The 22,988-nt window shown below is 34.2% G+C and overlaps 2 non-coding genes across 2 annotated transcripts; one reads left to right on the plus strand and one right to left on the minus strand.

The window, feature by feature from the left end:
• Nucleotides 1-438: 438 nt before the first annotated feature.
• On the minus strand, nucleotides 439-505 carry Smp_tRNA_00406_Gln_TTG.1.1. The gene has a single exon. It is a non-coding gene (tRNA).
• Nucleotides 506-11,217: 10,712 nt separating this feature from the next.
• Smp_tRNA_01283_Gln_TTG.1.1 lies at nucleotides 11,218-11,284 on the plus strand. Its single transcript has one exon. It is a non-coding gene (tRNA).
• The last annotated feature ends 11,704 nt before the right edge of the window (nucleotides 11,285-22,988 follow it).

Here is a 22,988-nt window from a genome sequence, read left to right on the forward strand (position 1 = left end):
GTTGTCCAAGTACTTAAAACTCGGGATGCTAATCAAGGATATATCAAGGAAAACTAATGAATCCTTCTAAAGATGTTCTAGGTTAGATTGACTCATGAATTCAAATAAAAAAATAATCACGTCACTTTACAAGTCAGAGATAACAGAGAGAAAGAGATTACATAAATGAACTAACTAAGCGAAATAGTTCCATGACCAATGCACTAGTTCTGAATAAAAATTATTAAAGTTTAAATCAATGTTTCATAATGGAAATTAGGTCAATCATTTGGAAATATAGAATATGAAACAGCTTTCAAAACCCCTTTGTATATTCAAAAAGGGTTTGTTCACTGTAAGCAAAGATGGATAGTGGCTAGCAGTGGAATACAGGAAGCGCGTTTCGCCCTATTTCGGACTCGTCAGCTGGATGTATCTACATCTCAGACTTGTTGATGTTCACTCTGGGACTCGAACCCAGTACCTTTCGCTTCAAACGCCATCATGTTATCCACTCGACCACTGAGTCCTGTTAGCCACTTGCTTGTGCGATGGGGTGAAGTTTAAATTCATTTAGTATTGTTTGTTTGAATCTTCCCATCGATGTGTTAGGACTGAAACTGGTCAGTTTGTCCACTCCTTTAACCTACCTTGGTAATATATGCTTACTATCCAGAGTGATTAGGTGTCAAATGGTTTTCACATTATCATTATTATTATCCTTGTCCACTCTTACCCCCCCCATTTCCAGTCTAGTTGACCTTTTATTTTTATATATAAATGTTCTCTAACAAGTATATTATGTTTGATCGGATTGTTCGAAATGTATAGCGCTAATATATCATCACATAGTTCTGATAAGCTTCGTCTTCTTATGACATTATCGAAACAGTTTTCATCAAATATCATTAAGATTACGAAATAAGAAGTGTTCATATAGTTAAGTAGGAGGAATGTATATTTAAACAAAAAAGAAGGAAAAAGATACACAAACAAATGGTATGGAAAATGGCAAATAAAAATCATTCGCTGACCTTTATTTGGCAATGGAGAAGAGATAAGGTTACTAAAAATTTCCTATGAATACCAAAGCCTCCAAATGCCATGGTACGGTCGAGAGTGGGGAGAGTCCGCTCTCCTTCTCCAAATGCTCTCACATGGCCACGCCTATATAGCCTCTGCCAGGGAAGTCCTACTCACTGCCTTCTCACACCAGGGGTGTTGTTCACGAAATTGAGAGGACGAAAAGCTAATGTCCGGCGCTTTAACCGGGTTAGTGGACACGGAAAGTCCACCTAGTGGAGTTGGAAAACCCTCATTCCAAACCAATCGCGCACATGGCCTAGCTCCAGTATCCTGAAGGAAAAAATGGAGTATGAACCTGTTGTTGGTCACTGACTACCATGGGACTGCATCTCCTCACGATGCTTCACTGCCTTGTGGATCAGACATGTAGGTCAAAGACTCGGGGTGTGGCCCCCTAAGAAAACCACCTGCTTCAATTTGGGCACCTGGTCAGTTTCACAGCCCTCACACAAATCAAATGGGATTTGTGCGGCGCATATGTATCTGGTGCTTCCTTGTACCAATATTTATATGTTTAAATAAATAATAAATGAATACCAAAACTTGATTTGTTAGCTCGAATCCTGATAACTTCTATTATAGACAGGAGATGAGATTGATTCCTAGAAGCAAACCAGGTTTTACTAAAATCTATCATGTATTTGTAATAATATTGTGTATATAGACATCTATAGATCAATGCTCTTTGAACTTTAATTATTCTTAGTCTGAAATCTATTTGTGTAGTGAATGAGAACGAACACAAATGGGGACAATCGAATGTATTTTAATACAAAACCACAGAATGTCTTAGTAAAATCTGAGAACCATATTAGTAAATAGTTCATTTGTAAAATGTTCATTAATTGTCTCAGACTTCATTGTTTCTGCATTTCCATATTAATTGCTCCCTGTTTTCGCTCTTTCCTTCTCGACCTTCTGCTGCCTGATATTCTATTCCTGACTAGCTTTATATACTACTTATGTCGATATAAGTAGCATACACCATATTTGTATTGAGATGATCGTAATTATATATATGTAATATGCATAAGTTAATTCATTTTAGCTGTAAAGAATATTTGTAATAATTTCCCTCAATCATACTAGTTGAATGTAGAAATGGAGTAAGCAAAAGAGATCATGACTTGATCAACTATGAAGAGGTTTGTCTAAATTATCATCAGAATAGTTGAATGGATAATGTTAGTATTGGTTACAAAAACATATATCAAGCAACCATTTCTAATAACAGTAATAATAATGGTAATATTTCAGTATAAAGAACATTCATGGATCACATGAGATGACATGTATTCACTTCATTATGTAATTTTTCATTGTTCTAAAGTTAATCAAGTTTAGAGGGGTTTTTGTGAAAATTTCAGTATATTTCATAATTGAAATTATGAGTCAATTGAAGCTAGACCACCATGGAAAACCTGGAAGCACTGGACGGCCGTTTCGTCCTATTATGAGACTCATCAACAGTACGCATCCACGATCGAGCACTCGCGAGATTCGAACCCAGAACCTACCAGTTAGTTTATCAAATATGTAAATTGTATGAAACTCTTTCAATGTATTGATATTGTTTGGTTGAATCTTCCCATTGACGTTTAGGACTGCAATGATAAGATTCAACCAAACTATATCAAATGAATTTAAACTTCATCCTATTGCACAAGCAAGTAGCTAAGTGGATAACGTGATGGCGTTTGAAGCGAACAGTACCATGTTTGAGTCACAGAGTGAACATCAACTTTGAGGTGCAGGTACATCCATCTGATGTGTCCCAAATAGGACGAAACGTCAGTCATGGATTCCACTGCTAGCCACTATCCATCTTTTTTCTTAAATATCACTTATCAATATCATAATATTTGGTAATCATAACACAACCAAACGATGTATAAAAGAAAAAGGGTAACCTAAAACTTACCAACATTATTTCCATTATGTTCATCATCAACAATCAAATGATGTTTAATATTATTTAAAGGTTTACAATTCACAATACAAAATGATATCATGAATAATGTAATTAATAACATGATAAGTCAATATTGGACCATAACACAACATAAACACAATATACATTTATATACTTAAACTGGATGGAGATAAAAAAAGGGGAGAAACAAAAACAGCAACAACAACAACAATCGAATAAAGGAGTTCATACTTCAATGTTTGAATGTTGTTTGTTACTATCCAAAGTTCAGTATTACGAGAGATGACATATATATGTATGTATGTATGTATGTGTATATATATTCATTAACTAATAATCAATAATCATCTATATCTTTTCAAGTTATCTTTTACTTACCCCCCTTGTCGAGGAGCATAGGTCACCCATCAGTACAAGTTATCTTTCGATGAATTTTATTCAATTCTTACAAAAACCAAACAATAATAATTATAATCATCTTGGACTTAGGTCTCATTGCATGATTTAATTGTTAATCAGTAATAATTATGTAGATATATACATGGAGATTTAGTATCTTTTGTTATATGAAGCTAGAAAAAACCTGAACTTACCAAATAAAAAGGATAAAAAGTCATGGTTATATGGACAAATTAAAGACTGATGTTTATCAACAAAGATTAGTAATGATAATCATAGTAATAATGATGGTTATATGCATAGTTATTATCGAATAACAATTAAATCATTCAATGAGATCTAAGTCCAAGATGGTTATGATTGACTTATATGTGATTTATCTATACTATCACTTATCATACGAATACTTAAGATATTTTATATAGTTGAGATCATAAGTCAATTGAATCTAGACCACTATAGAAAACCTGGAAGCACTGGACGGCCGTTTCGCTATATTGTGGGACTTTTCAGCAGTGCGCATCCACGATTCCGCACTCGCGAGATTCCAACCCAGGACCTATCAGTCTAGTGACTGGCTCCATGAGGTATTTCCTGGAGTTCTAGTGAGAAACAGTGTTTAGTGGAGTTCAACCAGGTCTGTTGTGAGATAGGAACTCACTGAAGACAATTGGTGAGTGGTTGCTTAATTTCGTGGATTGGTTTAAGTTAGGCACTAACACCATCGGATGACAGCCGGCTCAGTGATCTGGTGGTTAAGACTGATAGATCCTGGGTTCAAATCTCGTGAGGTGGGATCATGGATTCACAATGCTGAGGAGTTCCACAATAGGACGAAATGGCCATCCAGTGCTTCCAGGTTTTCCATGATGATCTAGCTTCAATTAACTCATGATTTCAACTATATTCATAATATATTATAATTTACCTAATGGATAATATATAACACTATTACTAAAATGTCCAAATTATAGATTAAGGTAGTTAATTGTTGGGTTAATTGCTTATACTGTATACATATATATATCTATATCCCTTTGTCACGTAACTGTTACACTAAATTGTTTACTTTGATTCCCCCTTTCTTCTTTGTTTTCCCGTAAATTATTCGTCATTCATTTATCAGTTCAATGAATTTTAATATTTCTTTTATTATCTTTTTTCTTTCATTAAAAAATTCAATAGGTGTGTGTGTTACTTTTTGTTGTTCAATTTTCCAAATCAAATTAAAAGCATAAAAAGAAAATTGAAGATTTTAGAAACAATTAAATGAATAAGCAAAGATGGATAGTGGCTAGCAGTGGAATCCAGGACACGCGACACTTCGTCCTATTTGGGACTCGTCAGCTGGACGTACCTTCATCTCAGAGTTGATGTTCATGGGGGTGAAGTTTAAATTCACTTAGTATTGTTTGTTTGAATCTTCTCATTGATGTTTAGGACTGAAACTGCTCGGTCTCTTATTGGCATATGTGAATACTGTGCGTATTGCCTCGATATTGCCTTAATTCACACGCATTATAAGCAAACATAGACTTCACCTCATTGCACAAGCAAGTGGCTATCAGGACTCAGTAGCGGAGTGGATAACGCGATGGCGTTTGAAGCGAAAGTCGGGGTTCGAACCCAGGACTTTCGTTCTCAAGCGCGAACGACAAACCTCTAAACCATTGAGTCAAAGTCTAATGGTGTTAATGTCTAACTTCAATTGACCCATGATCTTACACAACTATTCATCTAATATGTGGGGTAGATACCTGTCTCTACCCGACACAAATAAGACTCCACTGGTAACGGCTTCTCACTAGAACTCCGGGGAATCCGTCTTGAATCCATTCACTAGTGAGGAGATGATGATTATGATCAAAATGGATATTTGTAGAGATTGTAGTAATTTTAATAGCTTACATCGACTCATAAACTCAACTATTCAAATAAATACATACTCTGTCATTACTATTATTATTATTATCATCATTACTTATTATGATTAGAAATAGATATACTACACAACAGCTTAATATCCATGTAGAAATCAATAAATTGAATACTGTATTCTTCTTATTCTATACTAATCAGGAAGTGTATATGCATATGTATATGTAAGTGTGTGTGTGTGTGTAGGTGAGAGTGAATGAAGAGTTGAAACATGGATATTAAAAAGAAAAAAAAAGGGAAAGAATACAGTACAACATAAATAAATAAACAAATAAATGAATGAATGAATGAATAACGAAATTGATCCATAATGATTTGTAGGCGAAAAGTTCACTGGTAGATAAGAATAGAAAATTCATTCTTTACAGGAAGTGGAAAATAATGAATTTTATTCATGAAGAAGAGAGAGAATGAGAGAAAGAGAGAGGGACGGTGAGAGAGAGAGGATGAGAGAGAGGGGGAAAGAGAGAGGGAGGGAGATAATAACAAACTGAACAAAGAAAAAAGTATCATTAAAACAAAGAATCACTAAGATAAAGACATAGATATACAAACATGAACTAGAATGACAATATATACACCATATTGAAAAGTTTGTATCATTTCCATCTAAAATATAAAAAAAATTATGACCATCTCTATGTCAAATAAATCGTTTCATCGAATAGGAATCAAATAGTAATGTTGAACAATATTGATGAAAAACAATCAAATATCATATCTATGTCAGTAGCTAATTTCAAGTGGTAATCGACAAATTCATCAGTCAATCAGTCAGTCAGCTACAACGTAGGATCAGGTACATATATGCATAGGTTCAAGTTGTCATAGCTTACTCATTAGCACAACAGGATGAACACCGAATTCGTAGAAGTAATATATAAAAGAAAGGTTGTATATAAGGATATAGTACAGGAAGAAAGAAAGATATGAAGCAATTTTGATCTTATAATTTATGGGAAGACAGAGAGTGTATACACCTACACCATTGTGATCGATTCTGAGCCATGTTACCTGGAGTCTCCAACCATTGGTTATGATAATCATGCGGACCCAAACCAAGTAGAAAACAATGATCAGTGCAGTCCGACTATGTCATGTATGAGGTAACTACCTACAGATGTAATTGGAAAATGATCATGAGGTATTAAAAATCAAATGAAACTAAAACCATCGGATACCAGTCTGGCAGTTTAAAATTTTGACACTAGTCATGAGACCTAAATGTCCTGGGTTTGAATCCTAGTAACTCCATAAATGCACACTGATGTAAACTTGGGTTCTCAATTATCGTCTAACTAATATTAGTATATGATGTAAAATCTGAAATTCAACAATCGCTCACAGTAAAATTAAGCAATATTAGATGGAAAGAGATAATAACAAACAACCACCCCAATATGATCACCTTATATCTGTGGTAAGCCTTTTTAACGGATATTTTATTAACAATATAGAAACATCAATATCATAGTCACTAGAACCATTTAAATATAATTAAACTAACGAAATGAATTATAAATTCACATGGTATTATTTGGTTGAATCTTCCCATTGACGTTTAGGATTGCAATTGATCAGCCTCTTATTGGCGAAATATGCATACTGTGTGTATTGCCTCGATATAGCCTTAATTCACATCTGGCTGACGAGTCCCAAATAGGACGAAACACGCATTCTGGACTCCACAGCTAGCCACTATCCATCATTGCTTGGATTGAATTATGTTTTGTTATGGTTAAGTATTTCATTATCATAAATACCACACTACTTCTAAGTATTGTAAAAAGATAAACTAAAATTTTTTTGATGTAGGTTTGTTCTCTGAGCAGGATGGTTTGGTCGTGGAACTTTCATCGTCCTTCTGAACGACATCATCAGCAAAAACTTCGGGTAGAAGCTACACGACCAAACCATCCAGCTCAGAGAACAAACCTACATCAAAATCAATCACCTGAGCTACAAATCTTCTCCACCATCTCTAAATATTTTTTCCAGCTACTTGTTTTTAAGGATAATTTAACTAACATTATGCATATGATGTGATTTTATGTATCATATATTACATAACAATAAATACCAAATAAGAAATCAAGCTAAAAATGATTTTAACTTAGTATTGTTTATTTGAATCTTCCCATTGATGCTTAGGACTGCAACTGGTCAGTCTCTTATTGGCATATGTGTATACTGTGCGTATTGCCTCGATATAGCCTTAATTCACAAGCATTCTAAGTAAAGATGGATAGTGGCTAGTAGTGGAATTCAGTTTGACGCTCGTTTTGTCTTATTTGGGACTCGTCAATTGGATATACCTGCATCTCAGAGTTCATGTTCACTCTGGGGCTCGAACCCAGTACCTTTCGCTTCAAACGCCATTACGTTATCCACTCAGCTACTGAGTCATGATAGGTACTTGCTTGTGCAATAGGGTGAAGTTTAAATTCACTTGATATTGTTTGTTTGAATCTTTCCATTGATGTTTAGGACTGTAACTGGTCAGTCTCTTATTGGCCAAATGTGTATACGGTGCGTATTGCCTTGATATTGCCTTAATGATTTACCATAGATTTGTTTGAATAACAATAAAATTGTTTAGTTCAAATCAGTCCATGTTATGAAACTAATAAAATTCAATAATCTCTACAATCCACCACCACCATCACCTTCACCATTACCTCAGTTACCCTATATAGTGAGTGATAAATAATAAGAATTTTGGTATCTAATTGTTTAGATTGAATTTAATTGTTAAATAATAGAAATAAAATGATATTCCTTGTTTATGTTTAATTGGAATGTATTCTAATATTGAAATTCCATAATCAATCATTATTTATTAGTGAAATCAATTTTTAGATAGTAATATTTGTCGTTTTTACAGATCAAATAAATGTTATGCTCAACAGTGTTCATCCACGATCCTATACACAAGACTTGAATTCAGGACCTTCGGTCTTATGAGTGAACGCCTAACCTGTATACCACTGAGCCGGCATTTAATGGTATTGATGTCTAACTTTGATCGACACATGATGTTGCATAACCATTCATCCATTGTGTGAGGTGAACAATTGTCCCATATTCAACACGGATCGGACTCCACTGGTCACGGGTTCTCATTAGAACTCCAGGAAATCATGATGAATCCAATTACTGATGAGCACATGATGATTTTGATTAGAATGGGGATTGTGGAGATTGCAGTATTTTCATAGTTCAATTCATGAATCAATCTAAGCTATAGTTATCTGATAAATGAAAGCTAATCGTTATTGTTTTATGATTAAGCAATCAGTATCAGAAGGGGGTTTCGTGGAGATTTTAGTAATTTATATAGTTGAAATCATGAGTCACTTGAAGTTAGACCACCATGGAAAACCTGGAAGCACTGGACGATGTTTCGTCAGCTCAGTGGTCTATCGGTTACGTGCTCGTGTACGAGACTGATAGGTCCTGGGTTCGAATCTCATGAGGCGGGATCGTGGATGCTCACTTCTGAGGAGTCCCACAATAGGATGAAACGGCCATACAGTGCTTCCAGTTTTTCTATGATGGTCTAGCTTCAATTGACTCATGATTTCAACTACATAAGTTTAAGTAATCACTTGAATGTAACGTACTATGATGATTTCGACTAAATTTTAGAGTTAAATTGTTATTCTAGCTGTATGGCTTAATTGTGAAGACAATATGATCAACACAATATTGTAAAATTCTACTAGTAACCTCACTACATCAATGCAAAAAATCACGTACTGTTATTAAGTAGATGAAAGATGTGAAGATTTCTAATAATTCAATATGTTTCTTTACTCACCAACTGAAGTTAACTAGAACTGTAACAGTTATAAACTAAAGTAGCCTAAATAATGACTTTTCTGAGATACTTAGTAACAATATATTCAATCAGATACATGACTGTGTAATGATAGAGTTTTACAAACTTAAACCAGAAAACTCCATTAGATTTTGTTACAAACATATAAAGGAAGACCATTCATAGATACACATATATGTTTTTAAAACTATATAGATCTTTGTCTATAAGAATTTATATCATCACGGTGTTCATGTTAGAGATTAAAACTGATCAGGCTCTTTCATCACTCAGACATCCTAAATGTATTAACTCGAAATTGTTATTTCATCGGGTGTTGTAGTCAAATCAAATAGTGGATTTGTTATATCCCGAAGAGAATTGTGTATGGTAACTTTTGAGGACTATTTATGGATCGATATGAAATGTATATTTTTTATTGTACAATTGTTAAGTAACTAAACTACTCATATTTGTGTCTCTCTTATTATAAGCTTCATTTCGACTCATAGACTATTATTATACAATTTACCATTTTTGAGTTATCCCTAGTCCATTAATTACTGTTCCCCCTATTCACAGCCACATTTGGATAGATCTTGTACAAATGTTATTTTCTATTTTATGGTACGATGTGATCTGTTTGTTTGGTATATAAACCCAGTATGTTTGAGAATAATGCTTCATATTGCAGTGGTTGTTATTGGTGTTGTGGACTTAACTGTCTGGACTAGGCAGATAGCAGAAATGATAAGTACTCAAGACTGCTCATATGGCCTTTGTGTAATCGATAATTCACTCCTCTCCGATAGGCGGTTTTATAACGTAATATATATTAACAGGGAGCAGACAATCGATATAACAACTAGCGATGAGGATAGCGATCGATATAACAGAGTTATAGTGGAATTCAGAAGGTATGTTTAATCTCACTTGGGACTGGTAAGTTGAATGTACCTACCTCTCATTATAAGCATCAGCACTGAGACCAAGGAACACCTAGCTGACCAATCCCCAACAGGATGAAATCTAGACATGTTTTAAAAAATAATAAAACTCCTCTTCTTTCCTAATCAAATATTGTTACGAATTCACTTAGTATTGTTTGTTTGAATCTTCCAATTGCACAAGCAAGTGGCTATCATGACTCAGTAGCTAAGTAGATAACGTGATGGCATTTGAAGTAAACGGTACTGGGTTCGAGTCTCACAGTGAACATCAACAAGTCTGAGATGTAGGTACATCCAGTTGACGAGTCCCAAATACGACGAAGTGTAGCGCTTCCTGGATTCCATCGCCAGCCACTATCCATCTTTGCAAATATTGTTACATTAAAACTATATTCATCAAATAATCACAAATCAAATAGGTTAATACATTTGGGACAATACAAACCAGTATTACTATCACTATCACTATTATTATTATTATTATTATTATTATTATTATTATACAAACAGTATTAACTAATCCCAATAGGACTGTTATCTATGACAATCAAAATATTCAAAAAAGGAATGACATTGATCAGGGGTAAGGGGAAAAAGGAAAATTCATATTGTTCAATATTGTATATAGTTATCAGTTGTCTAGATTTTTTTTAAAAAAAACACAACAAAACCCCCATTGTCTTGACAAAGATTCAATTGACATACATTACAAGGCTTCAATATACAAAACAACTATTGTGGATATCTTACTAAAATTTGGACATTCCATTGAGATGGTAAATATAATTGAAGATTACGGACATTCAATAAACTTAGTCTTCTGTACTTATTATAATTATTATTATTTTTGGTTTTTGACATGGCTTCAAGGATAGTTGCCATGGTAACACCATTAAAAAGAATACAATTTATTTATATCTAATAAGGATTTATAAGAGAAATTTGTCTTGATTTTGAATCTATGATCAATAAAGTAGTACTAAAACATTTGAACATTTCAATTTATTTAGTATTGTTTATTTGAATCTTCCCATTGATGTGTTAAGATTTCAACTGGTCAGTCTCTAATTGGCATATGTGCATACTGTGAATATTGCCTCGATATCAGGAGTCAGTGGCCGAGTGGATAACGTGATGGCGTTTGAAGCGAAATATACTGGGTTCGAGTCCCAGAGTGAACGTGAACTCTGAACTCCAGCTGACGAGTCCTAATTAAGACGAAGTGTCGCGCGTCCTGTATTCCACTGCTAGTCACTATCCATCTTTGCTTACAATATTTGAGCATTTCACTTTTATCTGTCGTTTGTGCTGTTAATGTTTAAAAGCGTAAGGAAAGCTCCATGATCAAACTATCCAGTTTGAAGAACAAAACTCTACCTAAATCCAACAATTGAGTCGCAGATCTTTCACACTATCTCAAATACACTGACTTGAACTTTAATGTCATTTACGTAAATTTGAATAAACATTAAAATACTTATCGCTGAGACTATAATTTATGGACGACCTTCGAACGAATTTTAAGTAACCCTGAGAAATATTAGCCACTCAGTAAACAGTCAGTATAGAGTAAAATATATTATACAACACCAAAGAATCAAAGTGGATACAGTTCTTTTACATGGTCCAAAAACTTGTCAAGGTTAGGAAGAGGATTAAAGATTCTAAAATCGGAATGCATAAGGTAGAGGAACTCATCCACATGGCTCCATGATAGTTGATCTCTGGAGCCATGATAAGGTTGCAAATACTCTTTCAACCTCTGCCACATAGCTTCAATAATGCTTGTGTGTACTCTGGCTGGGTAAGTTTGTCATTTTTATTACGCATATATCCCTACAATACTCATACCACTGAACGGCAGAAACTTCAGTAGCATCTGCGATTATTGCAGCCATTGTTACTGGTTCTTTTATTATACAGTTCGAGGCAATTATTATAATATGCCTTAGTCTCAATCTTGATCGAGCGAAAAAGGTTCGTATTCTAACGAACGTCTTACTTCAACATATATTACATTAAAGGATAACATCACGGTAGTCCGCACAGGATTTACAAGTCATTTGATTACCGTAATTACAAATAAATGAGCTTCTTAGTAGTCATATTTATTGTAGTCGCTTAACTGTCACGTCTTCTCTAAAATCTTATGTGAACCAATTGTACATAAGCATCAGGTAGTGAAATTGATGCCGTGACCTTGAAATCCTTCATACGCTTCTGATTGGCTGGTCCATGAATTATAGTCTCGCTATATCCATCCTGTTAACTCATTTGTATTCATGAAGTGTCATTTAACGCATTGTATATGACGAAGTTTATTCATACATGAAAAAATATTATATTACTCCTTAACTGACTTCAAGAGATAATTCCTGGAGTTCCAGTGAGAAGCAGTGATCAGCGGAGTTCAAAACACGTCCGTTGTGAGACAGGAACTCACTGAAGACAATTGGTGAACGGTTGCTCAACTTCGTGGATTGGTTGAAATTAGGCACTAACATCATCGGATGACGGCCGGCTCAGTGGTCTAGAGGTTAAGTACTCCAGCGCGTGACTGGTAGGTCCTGGGTTCGAGTCTCGCGAGGCGAGGTCGTGGATGCGCACTGCTGGGGAGTCTCATAATAGGACGAAACGGCCGTCCAGTGCTTCCAGGTTTTCTCTGGTAGTCTAGCTTCAATTGACTCATGCTTTCAACTATGAAAATACTGAAATCTCCAGACAAACCACTTCTTTCCTATAATTTTTTTCGTAATCTTTTAATATCAGTTACATTATTCATCGTTCATAAATCTTATCTTGATTCATAAATATGTTTCTACGTCATTTATTCTCTATCTAACTATTTATAATGATTCTTAATTCTCTTGAGAATGGGAAAAATTGATCGTTTAGTGTTCTTCCTCTTCTTTTTCATTTCATTGTCATTTTGATATTATAAAATTTATTCTCTGATATGTTAAGTTTATTATTATTATTTCCAAGCAAAGATGTCTGGTGGCTAGCAGTGAAATCCAGTAAGTGTGTTTCGTGTTATTTAGGAATTATTAGATGGTTGTACCTGCACCTCAGAGTTGATGTTCACTCCGAAACTCGAATACAGTACTTTGGGACATCGCAGTAAAGCACACTAATAATCCAATTCAAAAATGAGTTCAGGATACTCATAACCAATGGTGATAAATTTTTCACTAAATGGAAGTGGATTATTTCACATTCGGCACTTTGATCATTTTTGAAATAGTTTAGTTTACGGTAAATGTCATTAGTAAACTATTGTCCTACTGTCGACTTAATCGGTAACTGTGATCATGACTTCCCATTAAAATATCGAGATGTTCGTAATTCACTAATGAGGACATTATTACTATTTATTTACCTACTTAGAGGGTTTGTGATATCTGTAGTCTTACACAAAAACTGCTCTAAGAAAACTCTAAGACTTGCATACTGATTCAGACTCTAATCGTTTGTATGCACCAGTGACAAGTCCTAAACTAGAATCAAACAGTTATATCCAACGTTCCCCAATTTCCAGTTATTATTCGTCTGATTTCCCCTTGTACTGAACAAAACACTAGTTGGGGACAATCGAATGTACAAATGCACAAATTACAGACTATCTCACTAAATTCTGATAACCATACAGCAAACAGTTAATTTGCAAACTATCAATCAATTGACTCAATCTTCACTGTTCCTTCTGTAAATATCAATCCGTCTTCTCTAATTTCATTGTTTGTGCATTTTCCTAACAATTGCTCTTCATTTCAGTTCTTTCCTTATCGATCTTCGGCCAAAATACATTCTATGTCTGACCATCGCCACATACTACTTATATGGATATAAGTAGACCACACTACACCCTCATGAAGACTATTTTCAAATAAGTACGTAAACGTTTATAAAACAGCAGTATAAAATCATTTTTGTGTCGGTTACTATCTCAATCTCGGTATAGTCTCCTTTAAAATTGGAGACCTATCATACTTCTAGTCCTTATTTCCAACTTTGATCACTTTGCAACATAGATCAACAATCATTCAATACCATCATTGGTAAATGTTTCATACTCCACTAATTTCCCCAAGACATTCGAATTCTTGAGACAAATGATATTCTTCTAGAATATCCTGGATCGTTTTTACCCAATATCACAGATGAAAATATCAACCCTGAACTCTAATGTCCTTCAAAGATATATAGCTATACTTATGAGTAAACAAGCTCTCATAGTTTGATTGATCCGCAAAGCAACCATCCATTATAGGTGAGTGCCAAATGAAATACGATAAATCGCCTGTTTTCTGTTATTTACCTCTAATAATTGAACACTATATCGAGTGCATCTAGATGTCTATTGATGATATTACACTTTGATAAACAGAAGGCGTTCAACACTTTGAACTAAACAACATCGATATTATTCTTTACTAAATGATCAATCAGTCATTAAAGTGATCTAATGATCTGATTAACTAGATTTTAAATTCTTCTCAGGCATTTTCAGTACCTTTCCTTTTTCAAATAGATTTGGTTAGAAAGATTCTCAAACTCAGTTACTGATTACTTCTTTGTTTATATCATATGAATTACTAATCCGAATCTTTCATACACCAAGAATGAAATCAGCCATTTAGAAATGTAGGTCTTTTAAAGTTGAACTAGTTGTTGTCTTTTACATACTTTTGCCTCATTCAAACACAAACATTCTCTAACTATGTATATGTAAATGAAAGGAGTAATAAATTTTTTCACACTAACTGACTAACTAATATTGTGATAGTCCGATTCTTAGCATAGTGTGGGTTACTTAATCCACATAAGTAGTATATGGTGATAGTCAGTGTAAGGATGACTCGTTGACAAACTCAATGAAGCCTCAAGAAGCCCAGAAAGACCCGAAAACATTCCATCTAATCACCACTACGAGAACATTCCAGAACATCGACGTGTAGCTTCCCTATTGGAAGAATAAGAAGGACCCCCTATGTGCCTATTGGCTATCCGAAATGATGATTTACTTTCAACCAAAAACTATAAATACATGAGATTTTTATACTATATCTGACACTGTTTATGGAATAAAATTCCTACTTACTGGTCTTCTGTCTTGCAACGTTGCGGATTCGATCTTTCAAGTAGTCTAGTAGTACGCGGCATACCAAGAATCAAAGCTCTAGATATAACAGTCAGGCATAGAATGTATTTCAGCAGAACGTCCATAAGGAAAGAACGGAAACGGAAACGGAATGCGATTGGTATGAAAATGCATGAACAATAAAAATCGGAGACGATGGACTGATATTTGCAGAAAAAACGGTGGAGATTGAGACAATTGATTGTTATTTCGCAAATTAACTGTTTATTAAATGGTTGTCAGATTTTAGTGGCATAGTCTGTAATTTTCATGTCAAATAGATTGGATTGTGTTCTTGTTCACTACACTAGTACTGTGTTGTGGTCATTATATTAAATAGCCTTGATAGTGTATACATTATATGATGAAAACGATTGTCAGGAAGACATAAATAACCAAAATATACGTTCTAATTTACAAGGAATAAAAAATACATCGGATAAACATTCTAATTTAGATTCACTTATTATTGCTTGTTCGAATCTTCCCATTGATGTTTAGGACTGCAACTGGTCAGTCTCTAATTGGCAGATGTGCATATTGTGCGTATCGCCTCGATATTGCCTCATAATGCTTGTGAATTAAGTCTGTATCAAAACAATACGAACAGTATGCACATATGTCAATAAGAGACTGACCTGTTGCAGTCCTAAGCATCAATGGGAAGATTGAAACAAACAATGCTAAGTGAATTCAAACTTCACCCCATTGCACAAGCAAGTGGCTATCCGGACTCAGTGGCTGAGTAGATAACGCGATGGCGTTTGAAGCAAACGGTACTGGGTTTGAATCCCAGAGTGAACATCAACTCTGAGATGCAGGTGCGTCCACCATCTTATCTCAACATAATGCACGCAGTGTCGAGCCACCTAGACTGGTGGCCACATTGCAACTTGATCGATAGCATTCGATCAGCACTAAGAAGGACTCGATACGTATGACATTGATCACCACCCAGTGATCAATCGATTGTGAGAAACATTCAGTTTAGTCATTAAGCTATCTCTATTAAAATTGTATTACATATTAGAATGTGTAAAATATCATTATATTAATTAAATTCACTTGATCAAACACCGGAAGTTTTTAATTATCAAATTGTCAAAACTGTTTATTCTAACAATTAAAATTTCAAATGTTTACACTGTCAAAAAAACATTCACAGTAGTTCATTGGTCTTTTCTTTATAAATTTTCAATTCTGTCTAAGATCTCATGGAATCACTCAGTAGTATATACTCAAAATTAATAGATATGTAGTGGGGGGGGGGGTTCGTGGAGATTTCATAGTTGAAAGCATGAGTCAATTGAAGCTAGACCACCAAAGAAAACCTGGATGCAGTGGACGGCCGTTTCATCCTATTATGGGACTCCTCAGCAGTACGCATTCACGAGCTTTGTTAATCAATCATCTTAATGGTCGTTATCATTTAAATCCTCAACAGTGTTTGAAATCAGAAGACAATAAGAGGAGGCGACTACAGTTATCTCTTACAAGCATTATCTTTCTTTCATTTCGGTTACTAATCGAACTGTTTCTGTCTTTCTTTCTCTTCTGTTAGGAAGAATCCTACTTCCAATTCTTGATATATATACTACTTGTATTTGACTGTATAAGTAGCACAAACCACAATATTTCAGTATATAAATCAAATATATGTAATCCATTGTACTAAAAAGTGTTTATGTTACTTTTCCTCGTTGTCTCTTACTATCAGATTTTAAAACGTGATATTTTATTGGTAAATTAACTTCAGTGAATAGGTTTTTGTTTCTTAATTACCTCCTATTACCTTAAGTAATTAATCAGTTATTCAATCATTGGGTATTATTTATGGCAATGGAACTCTAACTAATGCAACGTTATAAAGAAAAGTATGGATGATACTGGATTTATTAATTTGATTAGAATAATATTCTGTAAAATGTTTGTCATTATGAATCTTGGGATTTTTGTAAAAGGTTAACAAACAATTATAAGCAGAAATGCATGGTGGTTAGCAGTAGGATGCGCGTTCCATCCTATTCGGGACACGTTAGCTTAATGTGCATACATCCGAGATGATGTTCACTTCAGTACTCGAACCCAGAGACTTTTACTTTAAACGTAATCACTTTATCCAGTTAGCTACTAAGTCCAAATAGATGCTGGTTTATGCAATGGAGTGAAGTTTAATCCATTTGTATTGATTGTTTGAACCTTCCCATTAATGTTTAGGACTGTAATTGATCAGTCTGTCAAGAAATCTTAAGACTTTAAACAATATTGAGGCAATCCTCACAGGATACACGTATGCCCATAAGAGACTGATCGTTTTCAGTCCTAAACATCAATGGGAAGATTGATATAATCAATACAAATGAATATAATCAAGTTTTTTCTGAAGAGGTATTTTATGGGAAAGACAATCACTAATAAGATATTCTAACAATTACCATTAAAAAAATGAATTATGATCATACGTCAATAGTTGACATAGACTTTATCCTTCTCTTAACTGTTTACAACCTGTAATAATTAAACATCTAAATAACATACATAGAATTGTAGAGAAATGACTTTAGTTAACAGTAAAGACAAATACATATTAAATTCACTTGGTGTTGTTTGATCGAATCTTTCCATTGTTATTTAGGACTGAAATTTATCAGTCTCTTGTTGGCATATGTGCATCCTGTGCGGACCGCCTCGATATTACCTGTAGTCACAAGCTTTATAAGCAAAGATGGATAGTGGCTAGTAGTGGAATCTAGGAAGAGCGTTTCATCCAATTTCGGGACTCGTCAGCTAGATGTATCTGCATCTCAGAGTTGATGTTCACTATAGGACTCCAAATCCAGTACCGTTCACTTCAATGTAGTATAAAAAACTGTTATAAACATAAGACTGAGAATGTTGAGAAAGATGTTACAGTTGGATATTCTGTTTAATCGAAGATTTCATCAAACATTTTGGTGTAGTAAGATGGTGGTTGGAGGTGGTCAACAGGAAACCCTGGACCCGGGTTTCGTGCTAAGAAGGACTTGACACGCATGACATTAATCACCACCCAGTAATCAATCAATTGTGATTTTGGTGTAGTGACAAAAGATAGCAAGTAATTATGTAAATAAGAAAACGAATAGAGTTTATTCATCGATAACAATCAATTATTTATGATGTAATAAGTATTCAACTCAGTTGGTAATGTAAACTGTAGTAGTAATCTAACAGGAAATAAAGAAACAATTTTTTAAGACTAAAAAACGGACTTTAAACACCTTGCTCATTAATGAAGACATGTATCAGGTTTGATACGTTTAGTACCTATAAATCCAGTTTATTTGAAAGGTTTGCAGATTAGTTGTTTGTTAGACCTTTTGAAGTGTCAGTTTCTAACAACAAACTAAATTAATAACAGTCTTTATTCCTCTGAAACATTGAATACTACTGTGGTATCGGTTGATATGTTAAGCTCATATGCTTTATTCTAACTTCTGGACAAGTCAATTCACCTATTCATCATGAGCCATGTTTTCACTTCATTAATTATTCACTTATTAACGCCCTGTATTTTTATATGAGCGTAAGTGTGTGTACACTTCTTATCCTATTTATCACATGTCTGTCATTTATCCTTGTTTAACTATAAATATTGATTGACGCTTGATAAAAGTGAGTTGGCTTACCCGCCATCTCCGATGCGTGTGTCATTTTTGTTTCGCTCGCTGATATTTACTCATATGCTTATAACTTTCTGGCCTGAGTCATTAGTCAATAAAACTGTAGTTGCCGCTTCTCCCTGCCTTCTGATTTTATGCACTGTTAAGATTTGTATTATAACGGTTATTGAGGTGAACGATTAGCGAAGTACGGCACTACACTACATCTTCAAAGAATCTATGAATAGTTGGATTGATAATCATCCATTGAAGGGAACAAATGGTAAACAAGTGCTCTTATCATTGATTCACTATAATATTCCTAACATAGTAATATCCATCATTATTAATTATATTATTACATAAAATAATGGACAAAAACTACCGGATAAGCCAACTGTCAATCATCGAGTAATAAATAAAGGGAAACACATAAAAACCAGGTTGTAAATAATGTATTGTATACAGTTATAATAAGTAGTACATTTTAAATACATGTTTACTAGTAATCATCTTATTTGTCAATCTAAATGTATAAGTGTTAACGTGATTGATTCCTTGTCAAATCTAATTGGACGCACATTTTGTCCTATTTGGAACTCGTCAACTGGATGTACCTGTATCTCAGAGTTGATGTTCACTCCACGACTCGAACCCAGTACTGTTTGCTTCAAACGCCATCGCGTTATCTACTCAGCTACTGAGTCCTAATAGCCACTTGCTTGTGAACATCAACTCTGAGATGCAGGTATATCCAGTCGACGAGTCTCAAATAGGACGAAACGCGCGTCAAACTGGATTCCACTGCTAGCCACTATCCATCTCTACTTAGCAGCTCTGTTCTACTTAATCTTTCCTTGTCTGAGACTTTTTAACAGTACCCACTTATGATACACTAAATAGAATCAAAACTAGAATTATTATGTTTCACAGTTAACACTTAACTGTTCATTCCTCAGCCTAATTGTGATTTAGTTCGATCATTATCTATTATTACCAATCAATGGTAGTTTCTCTCAACAAGGTCTGATTCTTCATTGAAAACTAAAGAGATTTAAAATTTACTTAGTATTGTTTGTTTGGATCTTTCCATTGATGTTTTTAGGACTGCAACTGGTCAGTCTCTAATCCGAACAAACAATACTAATTAAATTTCAACTTCACCCCATTGCATAAGCAAGTGGCTATCAGGACTCAGTGGCCGAGTGGATAACGCGATGACATTTGAAGCGAATGGTACTGTGTTCGAGTCGTAGAGTGAACATGAACTCTGAGATACAGGTACATCCAGCTGACGAGTCCCAAATAGGACGAAACGCGCGTCAAACTGGATTCCACTGCTAGCCACTATCCAACTAAATAGATTTATCCTAAATCTAACTAATAGTAACTGATAATTAAAAAATTTCCTGATCAATAGGCTGGTATTTAAACAACTGAAGTGTAGAATCTGTCCATTAGCTGTGTTACAGTTTTCTATGAATCATTAAATCCTAAATGTTTCTTTTCTTCCAAAAAAGAGGTTATGTTTATATTGTAATTGATTATATCTGATATGTTATGACCTGGTATTTAAAAACGTATAATCATATAAGTTATGAATCAATAATATAAGGTTAACTGTAATTAATACATTGACCTTCTATTGTTTTGTGTGATTGATAAGTCTTCTAACTGAATGTTAAATTCGGTTCCTAAGCTTTTCTAATAACCACTAGGATAAATTTACACAGCGACTTGAACATGAGAAAAAGAGCGCGAAATATAGAAGAAACGCTTTATTCCAAGGTTCGTTTATGTACAGAAAATCTAAGGTATTTCTAGCATTTTAGGTGGCTTTAGGCCTCCGGAAATTTCTGGAATGTTACTAAACATAATAGTAATAATAGGTAATCATCCAATCAGACACGCGATATGTGATTTGTCATTTTCTAAAGGTTTCTGCCAAAACTTCTACCGGATATTGATTAGGTAAGATGTTTCTCCATGTTTTCAGAGCCTTTTTTGGTTTTTTTTTTCGAGGAATTTTCTGAATCTCCCTAACAGTAATGTGTCAAGAATGCAATTATTTTTCTTAGGGATGTTATTCTTGGAGTATTCCGTAGTTGAGTTAGTGAAATTATTATTATTATTAAGGAAGAAGGAAAATATAACAAACATCTGATTTTGAGATGGCGGTGCTGATGATGTCACTCAGAAGGACGATGGAAGCTCCACGATCATACCATCCAGCTCAGAGAACAAACCTACATCAAAAAAAAGATATCTGATTCAATTTACTAACAAACGTGAATCTCAATCGCTCTACACATGAATACTATATTGTTCACGATATAATACCTAAGCTTTAACCTAGTAAATTATATTTATTGTAGTGAACGAGAACATAAGTGAGGACAATCGAATGCATTTAGACATAGAATTACAGAATCTCTTAGTAAAATCTGTTTTGTATTTTGATGAACTAGGTAGTAACTCACTAGAAGATATACTTGGTAACAAAACATAATCTTAGCTTATTATATATATAAATGAACGTTAGTGATAACGAGGTAGCATGAATGATAATTAAGAATGGAACCTAATAGTTCAAAAAGGGAATCCTTTGAATAGTTAAATCATCATCACACAACCAATAAGTATATTGTTATTACAAAACATAATCAAATACAAACCTACATTTAATAATAAAAGTTAATTTAATTACCTATTTGGGACTCGTCAACTGGATGTACCTGCATCTCAGAGTTGATGTTCACTCCACGACTCCAGCCCAATACCTTTCGCTTCAAACGCCATCACGTTATTTACTCAGTTAGTGAATCCTGATAGTCACTTGCTTGTGCAATAGGATGAAGTTTAAATTCACTTGGTATTGTTTGTTTTTGAATCTTTCCATTGATGTTTAGGATTGTAACTGGTCGGTCTCTTATTCACATATATGCATGCTGTACGTATCACCTCGATATAGCTTTAATTCACAAGCATTATAGGCAAAGATGGATAATAATAATAATAAGTAATCGACATAACTGAAAGTGAATGCATAATAATCTGTGAATAGAATGCTTTATGTATAATATCCCGCCTAAATGATAATAATACTATGAGTATTCAGTCTCCATTTTATGATTCATCGCTCAACTTTATTTTATTATCCATTCATATTATATACTACTTAAATTACTATTAACATTATAGTACATCTGTCAATGCTTGACTATTAACTCAATGAAAGCAAATAATAGAAACAATTGATAAGCACCATAGTAACTTAACTGGATTGATTTCATTAAAAACGATTATATACTTACTTACGCCTGTTACCCCTTGTGCAGGAGCATAGGCGGCCCACGAGCATTCTCCATCCAACTCTGTCATGGTAAAACAATTATATGAGTGATACAGAACAACAAAAGATATTCAAAGAATATAAACATATATATAGATTTCTGTCATAAATTAACAATATTATTTCTGTCATTTGTTGTATTTGAGACATGCTTACTGAGTTTTGCTTAGTGATGAAAACTTTCAATAGAACAATGGCTAAGTGAAAACTCAGAGGCTAGTAATATGGATTTATTTGACTCTGGAGTAGTAGTGGTAGTCTTAATAGTAGTAGTGATATAAAGGTAGTAGTAGTATTACTGCTTGTAGTACGAGTAGTGGTAGTATTAGTGCTGGTAGTAGTAGTAGTGTGGTGTAGGTTACTTATATCCACATAAGTAGTATATTACGATGATCAGGAATAGAATATATTTCACTAGAAGATCGATAAGGAAAGAACAGGAACGAAGCGCAATTGGTATGAAAATACATGAACAATAATAATAGATGATGTACTGATATTTGCAGAAGAAATAGTCAAGATTAAGACAATTGATTGATAGTTTGCAAATTAACTATTTACTGTATGGTTGTCAGATTTTACTGAGATATTCTGTAATTTTGTGCTCAAATACATTCGATTGTCCCCACCCGTGTTTTTGATCACTACAGTAGTAGTAGTAGTAGTGTTATGAACAAGAACACAATTGGGGACAATCGAATGTAGTTAAGCACAAAATTACAGACTACCTCAAAAAATTCTGATAACCAT

The sequence above is a fragment of the Schistosoma mansoni genome, chromosome 6 (assembly GCF_000237925.1).
Source record: "Schistosoma mansoni strain Puerto Rico chromosome 6, complete genome".
NCBI lineage: Eukaryota > Metazoa > Platyhelminthes > Trematoda > Strigeidida > Schistosomatidae > Schistosoma > Schistosoma mansoni.